This window comes from Narcine bancroftii, chromosome 3 (genome assembly GCF_036971445.1).
Source record: "Narcine bancroftii isolate sNarBan1 chromosome 3, sNarBan1.hap1, whole genome shotgun sequence".
Lineage (NCBI taxonomy): Eukaryota > Metazoa > Chordata > Chondrichthyes > Torpediniformes > Narcinidae > Narcine > Narcine bancroftii.
Genome location: NC_091471.1, coordinates 369,600,068 through 369,612,736, shown reverse-complemented (window position 1 = coordinate 369,612,736; position 12,669 = coordinate 369,600,068). Strand labels below are relative to the sequence as shown.

The following is a 12,669-nucleotide window of genomic DNA, read 5'->3' as shown; positions in this document are numbered from 1 at the left end:
ATGGGTTACCCGAGGCAGTTTCCCACTCCAAGCGGCTACCGCCAACTGGTCTTTTTTTAGGGCAATGCCCTCCGTGGAGATAGTGGCATCAGAATTTTCACGCTCGTAGTGCTTCGCGGAGGTGGGCCCAGAATGCACCAGCCTGCAGACTAGGCGGGACAAGGAAGTAAACGCTATGCATTTACAGTTGAGTACTCTTGATAATTACAAGGCTTTAAAGGTTAGCAGTTGATTAATGGTTTTCTTTAATAGATGGTGTAATATTACCACTGATGCTTCTATTCGGCAGACTGTAAAGGGGTATAAAATCGAATCTGACCCATAGAAATCCCCTCCGATAAGGAGGAAGGGTCTATATACATATATGTGCAGACCACAACTAATGGAGACTACATGCCGAGATCATGGTGTTAAAAAGGAAAAACGTTATTGAACGTTCTTGCCATGAAAAACATGAGCTGATATCAAACATGCGACCCAAAAGAAGTGGCAGCTCTAGGAGTGATATTGGATTCTATTAATGAATACGTTTTGTGCAGGCATTTTAAAATGGATAACATATTCTGTGTTGCCTATATTATGTAAGGGCTATTACATGGCCTCGATGGATTTGCAAGATGCATATTATTCGGTTGCAATCTGCCCACAGCATAGGAAGTTCTTAAAGCTTTTCTGGTAGCGAGAGCTATGGCAGTATAAGGCTTTGTCGAATGGGCTAAGCTCAGCGCCCAGGGCATTTACCAAGTTACTGAAGCTGGTGTTTGCCAAGCTCAGGAAAGAGGGGCACATGGAAGTAGGTTACCTAGATGATACTCTTATCGTGGGCAGATCGAGGAAACAAAAATGGCAATAGCAACCACCTTGAGATTATTAACCCATGTGGTGTTTCTTGTACATCCCGAGAAATCCGTGTTGGCGCCTACCAAGAGGTTAAAATTCCTCGGCTTCATTATTGAAACAGAAAACATGAGACTTACCCTGCCAGAGGATAAAGCGGCAGAGATCAGAACTGCCTGCAGAGGGCATAAGAAAGATGGTCAGGTTGATTGGAAAACTGGTGACGGCTTTCCCGGTGATACAACATGGCCCTCTCTATTATAGGTTCCTGGAAAGGGACAAAATATCTGCTTTTAAGACAGCAAGAGGACACTTTGACAGGCCCATGAGGCTAACTCGTGAGGCCAGATCCAACCTGTTATGGTGGATTGACCATATCTCGCGGGCTTACACCAGAATCAAGCTCAGAAAGGTGGACCTGGAGACCAGTGGTGAAGGTTGGGGATCCACGATTCCAAAGGTCTCTAATGGGGGCAGATGGATGGACATAGAGCTCAGGGAGGCCTCTAAATCAGGCATTAATTATTTAAAAATGCTAGTGGGGTTTCTAGCACTAAAGTCTTTCTACTCCATTGATAGTCATGAAAAGCAGAGATCTGCTAATCCAACCGGTGTCAAAGATATCTCATCCATTGTCTCACTTAAGTCTGTCAGGTTGTAGGATCGGAGAGCAAGAATTGACATAAACAATCTGCAGTCTAGAACTCTGGACATCCTGAGGGCATCTTGGAGAAAATCTATTCAGAAACAGTATGCCTCCTATGTGGGGCAATGGAAAAAGTACTGTGCACTAATTGGACTGAATGAACAGTCAGCCTCTATCAGAGACGTACTGAGTTTTCTAACCGATATTTTCTATGTGCAGGGGGCCAGCTACAGTACAGTGAATACAGCAAAGAGGGCGTTGGCTGCTTTCTTGGCATTCCAGAACCCTGACCATGAGATGATGAACCACCCCCTGATCAAAAGATTTATGAAGGGAATGTTCCCCTTGTGTCCTCCGGTACCCCGAGAGAAGGATATTTGCAACCTAAAGATTGTCTTGGACCATCTAAGGCTGCTGTCACCAACTTCGTTTGGATTTACATTAGCCTGTCCCATAAGCTGATAATGCTGGTGGCCTTGACATCAGCCCAGAGGGTACAAACCTTTTCTCACATTCACATGGACTATATCCATTGGGAGGAGGACTGTGTTAGCATTCAAGATACAGATATTTTGAAACATAACAGGCAAGGGAGAAGTGGTACAGAATTTTCATTGTGTGGATACAAGAAAGATGAAAGATTATGTGTTGGATTGTTTAAAAAGATGTTGTATGTACAAAACATATTAGACGAAACCGCATCAGCGGGCTACACCCCAGATGTTGGCCAGATGGCTGCAGGAGATCATAAGAGTGGCTGGAGTGGATATTTTTTAGTTTGGGTCCCATTCAACTAGAGCAGCAGCGACCTCGACAGTCAATTGGGCCAATCCCAATATGGGATATCCTTCGCCAGCCGGGATGAAGCAATGAAAGAACCTTTAATAGGATCTACAATAAACCTTTAAACTCAAAGGGGCTGAGCTTCATGAGTTCCATCCAACACGTGGCGGATTGAACAAGACTGTGAGAAGGGGACCCATTGAACTGATTATGATCTGTCGGACCACCTGAAGGGGATAAGCCACTGGGCTACAAATTCTCATGTTGGCGAACCAACGTACATTGCGAAGAATAATGAAGAGTTAAATGAGCGTGTACGTGTGCGAAGTTTGATCATTATTTGAGCAATGGAAGTTGGTGAGTCAATGTGCCCTCCGCTCTCTCCCCTCTTTTTTTTTGTTCATGGATAAAGATGCTTTGGTTGCAATAAACCTGTTCAGTCACAGGTTCATGTTAATTTAGCGCATTTAAGTTCAGTGACTTCTCCCTTCTGGACTGTAAAGGAATAGCTGCCCATGTGCGGATGGGATCTCGCGTTGATTCACCAATTCCCATTGCTTGAATAAAAAACATTCAAACTTTGCACAAGTAAGTGCTTGTTTAACTCTTCATTAACTTTTATGAGAAAGGTACAACATGGTTAGCGCAATGGTGTTATAGCACCAATGATCAGGGTTAGAATCTGGCGCTATCTGTAAGGAGTTTATATATTCTCCCCTTACCTATGTGAGTTTCCTCCAACCATTCAAAATGTACTGGGTTGTAGGTCTATTGGGTTATATATTTAGCTTGAGAGAATAAATTTGTCAGAAACTAAATTCTTAAATTTGAAGGCAAAAGGTCTGAAGGACGTAAAGTGGATGAGATAACTTAATTAAATGTATGAGGATAAATATTTAACTCCCATCAAATATACATTCCATCACTGGACTCTATTAGAAAAGTGATTTATCGGTGGATAATTAAATATGATAAAAGTAGTATTATATTGAAAAAACAGCTTATGAAATTGCAAATAAAGGCAGTAGGTCTGAGTATAGGGAGAATTTTAGAAACCAACAAAGAAAAACTTGGTACTTCAAGAGAAAGTCGAGTGTGATTAAATGTTGGATACCCTTAGAATATGATTCAGGGGAGTAAGTAATGGAAAATAAGGATGGAATGTGATACTAAAGAAAGATTTTACACCTGCCTTCACAGTACATGGCACTGGAAAAGACAAAAAAAGGGACAAAAGAGGATGAGTAACTTAAAACAATATCACTGGAGAAAAAGCATCAGGCAAATTCATGCAACTAAAGGTTGAAAAATCTCTGATAGCCTGCATCCTGGGGCTCCAAAACATTGGCTATAAATGTAGTAGGTACATTGGTCATTGTAGAGCTCGTCGAAAGCATCAAAGACTTGTTGATCCAAACCAAGGCTTTTATTAGCAAAAGACAGGAGCTCTTCACAGGTGGCCGACCAGTCCGGAATGATCCGACCTGGCTAGGGACACAATCCTTTAAGGCCCAGACAGTAGGCGTGGCTAAGCTCTCAGCCAATCGCTGTAAGCACAGTCATTACATACTCTAGATACTGTAAAGATATACATTGGTGATAGGTCTGTACTATGACAGTCATCTTTCAATTTCTTCTAGACAGTGGAACCAGGGGTAGCTGACTTGAGTAACACAGGTTCATTTATTGCATGTGGTTGTTGACCGTGTCCCATTTAGAGTTGAATGGAGTTGCTGACCTTCATTATAAAAGTAAAAAATTATTTTATATATTCCTCTGGCTTTTTAACTTAGTTAATCATTTCAATCACTTTTAATAAATTTCTCCAATCATCATAAACATTTATAATCAGTTCAAAAGGGTTTGTTAGTAGGAGGGTTGTCAAAAGGAAGGAAAGTGCTGGGCATTGGATGCTCAGGTTCAACTTGCAGAATCAAGCTCAGTATATCTGTAATATAGCTTTGTGGAAAGGAAGTTGTGATGAACAAATTTGTTCATGTTTTTTGAGGATGCAAATAACAATTTAGGTAAATAGGGACCAATGTGTGGTGGAACTTCAAAAATACTTTGGCAAGGTGAATGTTGCAATAGATAGGATGAAGACTAGTCAAGTATGTAATGATATCATAATAAGGATAGAGGATGGGTTAACAGACATGAAAGTGACAAATGGTTCATTTGAAAATTTGCAATCGTAACTCAGACTATTCATTAAATGGCAAGTGATTGCAGCAAGTTGCAGTGGAGAAGGACTTGGGAGTACAGGTGCTTATCCCTTTATCCGTTATACTGAAATCCTCTGACATTTTTTTTACTGCTTAGTTTGAGCCAGTTTTACTGTATGTTTTACTTAAAAATACAGGGATTGTCCTCCAGCAGAATTTCAATAACCCTGGTGAAAGGCTATTTGACAGAGGAAGTAACTTGGGGAGAGAACAACCGAGCGACTCAGGTGGGGAGAGAGTGGCACTGAGACCCGGGCAGGTGAGTAGAGAGTGAGCAGTCTTTCTTTATCTCATTTCATTTACTACCCCCCATCCAATGTTGCTGCAACCCCCCCCCCTCTGCAATTACTCAAATGTAGCACCATTTTAATATTATTCTGTTATCCAAAATATTCCAAAAACCAAAACGTGTCTGGTCTTAAGGATTTTAGATAAAAGATTAAGTGCCTGTACTTGTGCATGAATTAGAAAAAGTTGGTTTGCAGGTGCAGCAGGCTATCAATAAGGCAAATGGAACATTGGCCTTCATTGCAAGAAGGATTGAATTTAGGAGCAGGGAGGTTATGCTGTAATTGTACAAGGTGCTGGTGAGTCTGCAGCTAGAGTACTGCGCGCAGTTCTGGTCTCTTTCTTGAGGAAGAATGTACTGGCTTTGGAAGCAGACCAGAGAATGTTCACTAAATTGATTTCGGAGATGAAGGGGTTCACCTATGAAGAGAGATTGAGTTGTCTGGGACTGTACTCGCTGGAATTTAGAATGAGTGGGGATCTTCTAGAACCATATAAAATAATGGAAGGCATAGATAAGACAGAGAGGTAGGTAAGATGTTTCCATTGGTGGGGGAGACTAAAGCGAAGGGATATAGTCTCAAGATTCACGTAGTATATTTAGGACGGAGATGAGGAGGAACTGCTTTTGCCAGTGGGTGGTGTATCTTTGAAATTTTCCGCCCATGGAAGCAATGTTGCTACCTCAGTAAATGTATTTAAGATAAGGTTGGATAGATTTTTACATAGTAGGGGAATTAAGAGATGTGGGAAAAAGGCAGGTAGGTGGAGATGAGTGTATCATCAAATTAGCCATGATCTCATTGAATGACAGAGCAAGCTCGAAAGCCCGGATGGCCGACTCCTGCTCCCGTTTCTTAAGTTTTTATGTCTCAGTGTCAATGATGGAGCTTCGTCTATTTACAATCTATGACTAATCTGAAGAGAATGAATGTAATGTATCTATAAGGTACAATGATTGGTTGGGAAGTAAATTGTGGGGAGGGGACAGATTGTCAATAAAAAGGGATTGCACTTCTTAGCAGGCAGTAGAAGAAAAGTTTAGAAGGCTATTATTTTACACTTAATAAAAAGCTTGTTAATATTTTTTGTCAGTAGAAGAAAGGATTTTGAAGCAGCTAAAAGTTTGGTGAAAGAAACCCTTAAAGGTGGACAGGAAAGTAAAGAGGCATTAAAATTAATGTCTGGAATTCCAGAACTTTGGCAGCAGAAGACTCTCCTGTCCTAGTGATGCAACAAGAGCCAGGGATGAGCTTGAGCCCAGAATTGGAGTGACTCCAGGAATGTGTGATAGTTGTACAGTTGGAGAAAGTGAATGGGATTGAGGATATGAAGGGAAGATTAAGAACTTTAAAATTGTGGGGAAGCTGAGCAAATATTGATCAGCAATTTGGATATGATTGATGAAGGTGATGGTGTAAGCTAAGCATACGAGCAGCATTGTTTCGAGTGAGCTCAAGTGTCACAAAAACTGGAATGTGAGAGATTAGTTAGAAAATTATTCTAATAATAAAATCTAGTGATAGTTAAGAGATTGACCATTTGGCAGATCAGACAAATGCCTCCAGGGTAATTCAATTGAAGATTGGTCTTCATGCGAAGAATTAAATGAAACCCCAAATATAATCAGTGCTAAGGTAACAAGCACTCCATCCAATTTTTGCTTCTAGTTAATTTCTTGTGATTTATTTAACTTCAAGCCTTGAATTTCAAAGGGACTTTATCTTAACCTAATTAATTGTCTGACCATGGGAAAAATATTTAATCTTAACTGGATAACCCTAAATATACTATTCAATTATTTCATATGTTTTCATTTTGTTAAATTAAAAACAGGAAAAAGATGATTTACTAATACAGAGGGCGACATACTATTAAACAACTTTAAAAAAAATTATGTTTAATGATTTACAAGTAATTGCTTTGGTCTCAAACGATGGTAGTGCTGCCGGACCTGCTGTATCGGGAACCGACGGAGGTTTGTATTTGAAATCCCATGACTGCGGGTCTGCACCCAAGATAGCGGCACCTATTAATCGACACCAGCCATGAGGGGCTGCAGACTCCAGGGAAGTGGAGGACTGGTGCAGGGCACCAGAGGACAGGAAACCCACCCCCCCCCATCTGAGAGGGAGAAGCTGAGAAGATGACCTGTGTAGACAGTGACCATGGTGGTGGGGGCTCTGCGGCTGAGGGACCAGTGCATGCGGTGGGCTGCTGGAGACTCAAGGACAGACTGCTGGATACTGGCTCAAACTCTCTGGAAGGGTACCAGGTATCGGAACCGGGATATGTGGAGGTGCTGAGGGCGCTGAAGGGTTCCCGACCATGTCAGAGGTTTGGATCGAGAGCTCAGATTGCCAAAGGTTTGGACGGGACTCTGTGTGGCTGCAGAAGGGCTGGAGGTGAATTTATAAGAATTGTAAGAGGAGCTTAGGCAATTCCTCCTGGTGACAAATCTGTCTACCTTGCAGCAGGAAAAAAGAAATTTCATATAATAGGACACTGTTTTATTACTATGACAATAAATTGAAACTTGAAGATCTAGCCAGAATGATTATTGATCTTGTTAAATTTTCAAATGAAACATTTGGGTCAGGGTGGGGATGAGGCAGGCTTCAATTACTATTTGAAAATTTTGGCAATGGAATTGACATGACAATTGCTTGAAAGCAAGGGCGTAATACAAAATAGTAAGTTTTGGTGGATTAAGCATTACGATGTTTTTCCTTTAAAAGAAAGGGACTCAATTAGAAAATCACTTAAAGAAATAGTTTTACTGAAAGAAAATCCAGTGGAGTCTAAACACCCGAAAAGCTAGTGTCTGTGCTGCTCGTTCCATTTATCTAGAAAGTACTGGTACCAAAGGAAACAATCAACATGACTGCATTGCATTATGTTCGCTGCTTTGTTTCAGCTTGGGATTGGCAGCCTAGTTGTCTATATTCCTTGAGGCCTAAAACTTAAAATATCTCATCACGTGGCACAACTTCAAATGAACTGCATGCACCAGATAAAGTGAGACAACCTTTACTTGTGGGTCAATGACACTGTGCACGAAGATATGAAAACTACAGGATTACATTGAAGAAGCCAAGAAAATAAATTTAGAGAAGGAAAAAAGGAAAAGAAGGGGAACATTTTCAATGAGCAAATTAGATCAGAATCAGAATTTATGCCATGAAATTTGGCGTTTTGTGGCAGCAGCATCGTACTGACATTCATATTATAATCATCTTACAACATTACTATAAAAATAATAGTGCATGAAAAGTAAGGAAGTTTTTTTGATTCATTGATTATTTAGGAATCTGATGGCAGTGGGGAAGAACTGTCCTTGTGTCATTGAGTGCTCGTGTTTAGGCTCCTGTACCTTATTCCCAGTGGTAGCAGAGTGAAGATGTCCTTGATGGTGTGAAATCTGGTGCCTGTGATGTCACAGTCTGAGTTAACAACCCTCTAGAGTTTATTCTTGTCCTGAGAGAGACAGTGATGCAACCAGCCAGAATGCTCTCCATAGTACACCTGTAGAAGTTTACTAGAGTCTCCAGTGACATACCAAATCTCCTCAGAAACCTCATGAAATATAGCCGCTGGTGAGCCTTCTTTGTGATTGCATCAACACGGAGGTTCCAGTATAGATCTTCGGAGATGTTGACACCCAGGAATTTGAAGTTCTTAACTCTCTCCACAACTGAGTCCTGGATGAGGACTGGGCCTTGTTCCCCTGACTTCCTCCTGAAGTCCACAATCACCTCCTTGGTTTTGTGCAAGTTTGCTGTCATTACACCATTCAACAAGCCGATGTGTCTCCCTCCTGTACACTTCCTCATTGCAGTTTGTGATTCTGCCGACAACTGTGGTGTCATTGGCAAATTTGTAGATAGTATTGGAACTGTGCCTGGCTACACAGTCATGGGTGTATAACGAGTAGAGCAATGGACTAAACATGCATCCTTGGGGTGCGCCTGTGTTGTTAATCAGTGAGAAGGAAATATTGTTTCCAATTTGTATTGACCGTGGTCTTTGTAGTGATATGTATATTTGTATACACTGCTGCTGCTCTGTGGCTGGCTTGCCCACTGATGACACGACCCCATGTAGCCCATCTCCCTGTGACCTACCAATAAAGGTTGACCTCCCTGCCCCCTTCCATTCATTCGAGCACATGGAGTTGGGCCAGCCAAAATCTAATGTGTATTAAAGCCATCATTTCTCCCTCAGTCTTTAGAATCATTGATAGTGCGGATCAATCTTGCGATGAGAAAGTCAAGGATCCAGTTGCAGAGGGGGGTATAAAAGCCTAGAGTTTGTAGTTTCTTGATCAGTACTGAGGGAATAATGGTATTGAAGGCCAAGCTGTAGTTGATGAAGAGCAGCTGTATGTATGAATTGGTGTTTTCGAGGTGATCCAGAGCTGAGTGGAGAGCCAGCGATTTTGCATCTGCTGTAGACTAATTGTGACGATAGGCGAATTGCAGCAGGTCCAGATCTTTACTTAGGTATGTGTTAATTCTGCCCATGACCAGCCTCTCAAAGCATTTAAATTTGTAATGAAGAACAACGGACACTGATACTCGTGTTAATGAGCAACTCATACTGATAGCCAACAGTAATACTGGAAACAAATAGCTGTGTGTGCAATGTTTATTTCACTCACTGTTGCTCTCTGTCTCTCTCTCTCTCTCCTCCACCATCATTGCTCCTCAAAGGATTGCTAGAATGTCACTTTATTAGAATGTTATTGAACTGGAAGGTATGGCAGCATCTAAGTAGTGCGTTAATATGACTCCTAGATTATTAACAATGACTAATGAAACAAGCCATATTCTGGAAGACTTCAGCAGAATCGGCAACCAAATGCTGTAAGTGATCGTGGTCATCTCCATTCTGGGATAAAAAGGCAATACATAGAAGTGAACATGATGTTTCTGCAGGCACAACACTATATTTGATTTGAGTTCCAATCTACAAGTGGTTCAAAATCTCCACTGTTAGTTTACATGCAAAATGCAACAAAAAATTATTCTGTGGTCTCTGCACATTTTTATCTGAAAAACATTTTTCCATTCAGATCATGTCTTACAAATACAAAGAACAAGCAAGCTTGTGAAGGACATTTATCTTGAAAATCATTTTCTAATTTGCTCCCAGATATGACATGCTATCTTTTATTTTCTTTGCCTTTTCCCAGTGTTTTACTTGAACCTGATGCCTTTCACTTCTCAAGCACCTTCACAGCAGGATCTCCATTCACCTTCAACAAATGGGATGGTTTGCACCATTTTGCTCCCAGCATCTATGCCTTCACAATTTGTCTGCTAAAGCAAAAAAAAAACTCTCCCTATTAAGGAATAAAAGTCTCAATTTAAGAATTGATAGATATTCAAATTTCACTGCATATATTTTCCATTTCTGGAGATAATTTAAATGAAGTGAAACAGATCTATGTTGCAAGCAAGTTGATTTTGGTAACCTCAAAAAATTGAAACTTTTGAAGTTGCACATCTGACTCCTCAGCCCTATTGAGAGATTTGAATAAATAAGGCAAAATGATAACTAGGCTTGCAATAAAACACAGCATGGTTGGTGTAACGGTTAGCGCAATGCATTAACAGCACCATCAATTGGGACCTTACTGTCTGTAAGGAGTTTGTATGTTCTCCACATGTCTGCGTGGGTTTTCCCCAAAGGCTTGGGTTTTCTCCCACCATTCAAAATATACCGGGGGTGTAGGATAATTGGGTGGCACGGGTTCGTGGGCCAAAAGGGCATGTTACCATGCTGTATGTCTACATTTAAAAAAAAATTAAATTAAAAAATTTAAATTTATAAAACCAGATTTGCCATTTGTTTTTCCATTAAATGAATAGTAAAACCCTTGGCATCTGGCACTTATAGGGATTGGTAGATGCTGGATAGGCATATTTTTCATTTGCTTGAGACTTATTTTTACAATGTCTTAATAATACACCTGCATTAAGAATAAACAGTTTCAAAGACAAAAGAAAAAAAAATACTATTCTGTACTTACACTGAACAGACTTCATTTTCATGAATATGTAAATCTTACAGCATTTTACTTTATTTTCAGTCACATTCTTTGAAAACATTTAACCGTTGCTCCCCTTCCATAGAGCTTCCTGAAAAACAAGCAATATCATTATAGATAATTAACCCTCCCTCCCCAAATTAACACATAAAGCTCTGATTGGGGTGACTCTTATTAAGCAGGGATAAGGAGTCACTTTAAAAGAGTCATCCAATGGTGAGTGGCATCAATCTGCTCTTCATGCTGGCTGATACCATTTTATTCAAACACAACTTTATTCAAACAGCTGCTACAAGCAAAGTACAACCAAAGCCCTCCACTGCCTGAATATTTGTTCATATCTTCACCAAAGATTTATGTGTTATTTCAGAGAACATTTACTTCTGCAATTGTAAATGAATGATTTTTTTTGCCTTGTATTTTATTCTTAATTATTTTAATTTTTGTTATTGATTTTCTTTGATTTTTTTTTTGTGCTGTTTGCTTGAGGCTGCCAGTTGCTTAAATTCCAGATACCAGAAATTTACAACTGGGTGCTCCTGTTTATACAGATAGAGGAGACGATAAGGAGTTGCATCTCGTTCATAGATTGATTAATGAAAACCAAAAAGTTCAGTTGTTAAATATTAATACTACCAACAATTTTTTCAGCCTCGTTGGTAATTGAGAATATAGTAATAAACAAACAATGTTGGAAATTGAATCTATTACTTTAGTCAAAATATAATTATCATGGGACAGATGCCAGCTATTTGAAAATTAATTTTGCATTCTCCATTTTAAGTAAAAATATAATTGAAATAGTGGAAACCATAACTTAATAAAATCTGAATTAAAGGATTAATCCTTAAAAAAAGTAAAAGATTTTTGTTAAAGGAACATTATGGCTTCCGATGCTGGAATCTTGAGCAAGCTAAGAAATGCTGAAGGAACTCATCAGGCAAGGCTGGCAGTATCCATGGGTAGAAACAGTCAATTGACGTTTCTGAAGTTTCTTGATAAAGAATTCACACCCAAAACCATGACTGAATAGCTCTACCCATGGATGCTATCTGACCTGCTGAGCTGCTCCAGAAACTCTTGTTTGCAAATATTTTTGTTGTTTCAAGAATAAATGACTGGATGATCATTTTTAGATTATTTTTATATATTTTTTCAATCAACATTTTTGGCATTTTTTTTCAAATTTCAGAATTTAAGTATAGTCAATTTTACAAATATACACATTGATAAATACAACTAAGAACATTTTGAGTTAAAATAGAAATTGAATTAATGATCCTGAAGAACATTTTCAGAACACTAGATGTTGCTGTAACACTATCTTTGCATTAAGACAATGTAGCAGCTCATGGTTTGTGAAATAAATAAAGCAGCTATGATAGAGAGGCTAATGCATTCTGGCTCTCCTGGTTGGATTATGATCTGTCAGTCAGCATCCTATTCCCTACCCTAATCATCTGTCCAAAAGGTTGAAGACGAGGATGATGGTAGCTGCCTGTATTAGGTCTGGCAGCTGAGTAAAACCATTCTCACCTCGGGGACTCTAAGGATGCTCTGCTTAAGTATGTCAATGGAATAGTCATGTGCCTCTGAATAGCAGCAAGCTCTGATCATGAGAGGGAACAACCTTCAAGCAACTAAGGTGCGTTTTAGCTGCAGTCTCCTTGATTCATCTTTAGCTGATTATTTTAGGTATCTTCAATACCTTGTGTTTATCACTAGTTCCTGAAAAAGTCACCATAAAGCTCGAAGCAGCATCACTTTAGCTTGAACAAAGACTCAGAATGCAGATGGAAATCCTGGAAGATTGGTTTTAAATCCAGCGAGTCAAAAGT

The 12,669-nt window shown here is 39.8% G+C and overlaps 1 protein-coding gene across 10 annotated transcripts in view; it reads left to right on the top strand.

Moving 5' to 3' along the window:
- The window catches only part of LOC138759590 (alpha-1,6-mannosylglycoprotein 6-beta-N-acetylglucosaminyltransferase B), a 619,678-nt gene that overhangs the window by 9,847 nt on the left and 597,162 nt on the right, over nt 1-12,669 (top strand). For 6 of the 10 annotated variants that reach the window (XM_069930278.1, XM_069930276.1, XM_069930272.1 and 3 more), the window contains exon 2: nt 4,629-4,750. The exons of 2 other annotated variants lie outside the window; for them this stretch is intronic. The gene's annotated coding sequence lies outside the window, so the exon portion shown is untranslated. The remainder of the gene's footprint in view (nt 1-4,628; nt 4,751-12,669) is intronic. 2 more of the 10 variants (XM_069930269.1, XM_069930270.1) reach the window with 2 other exon arrangements.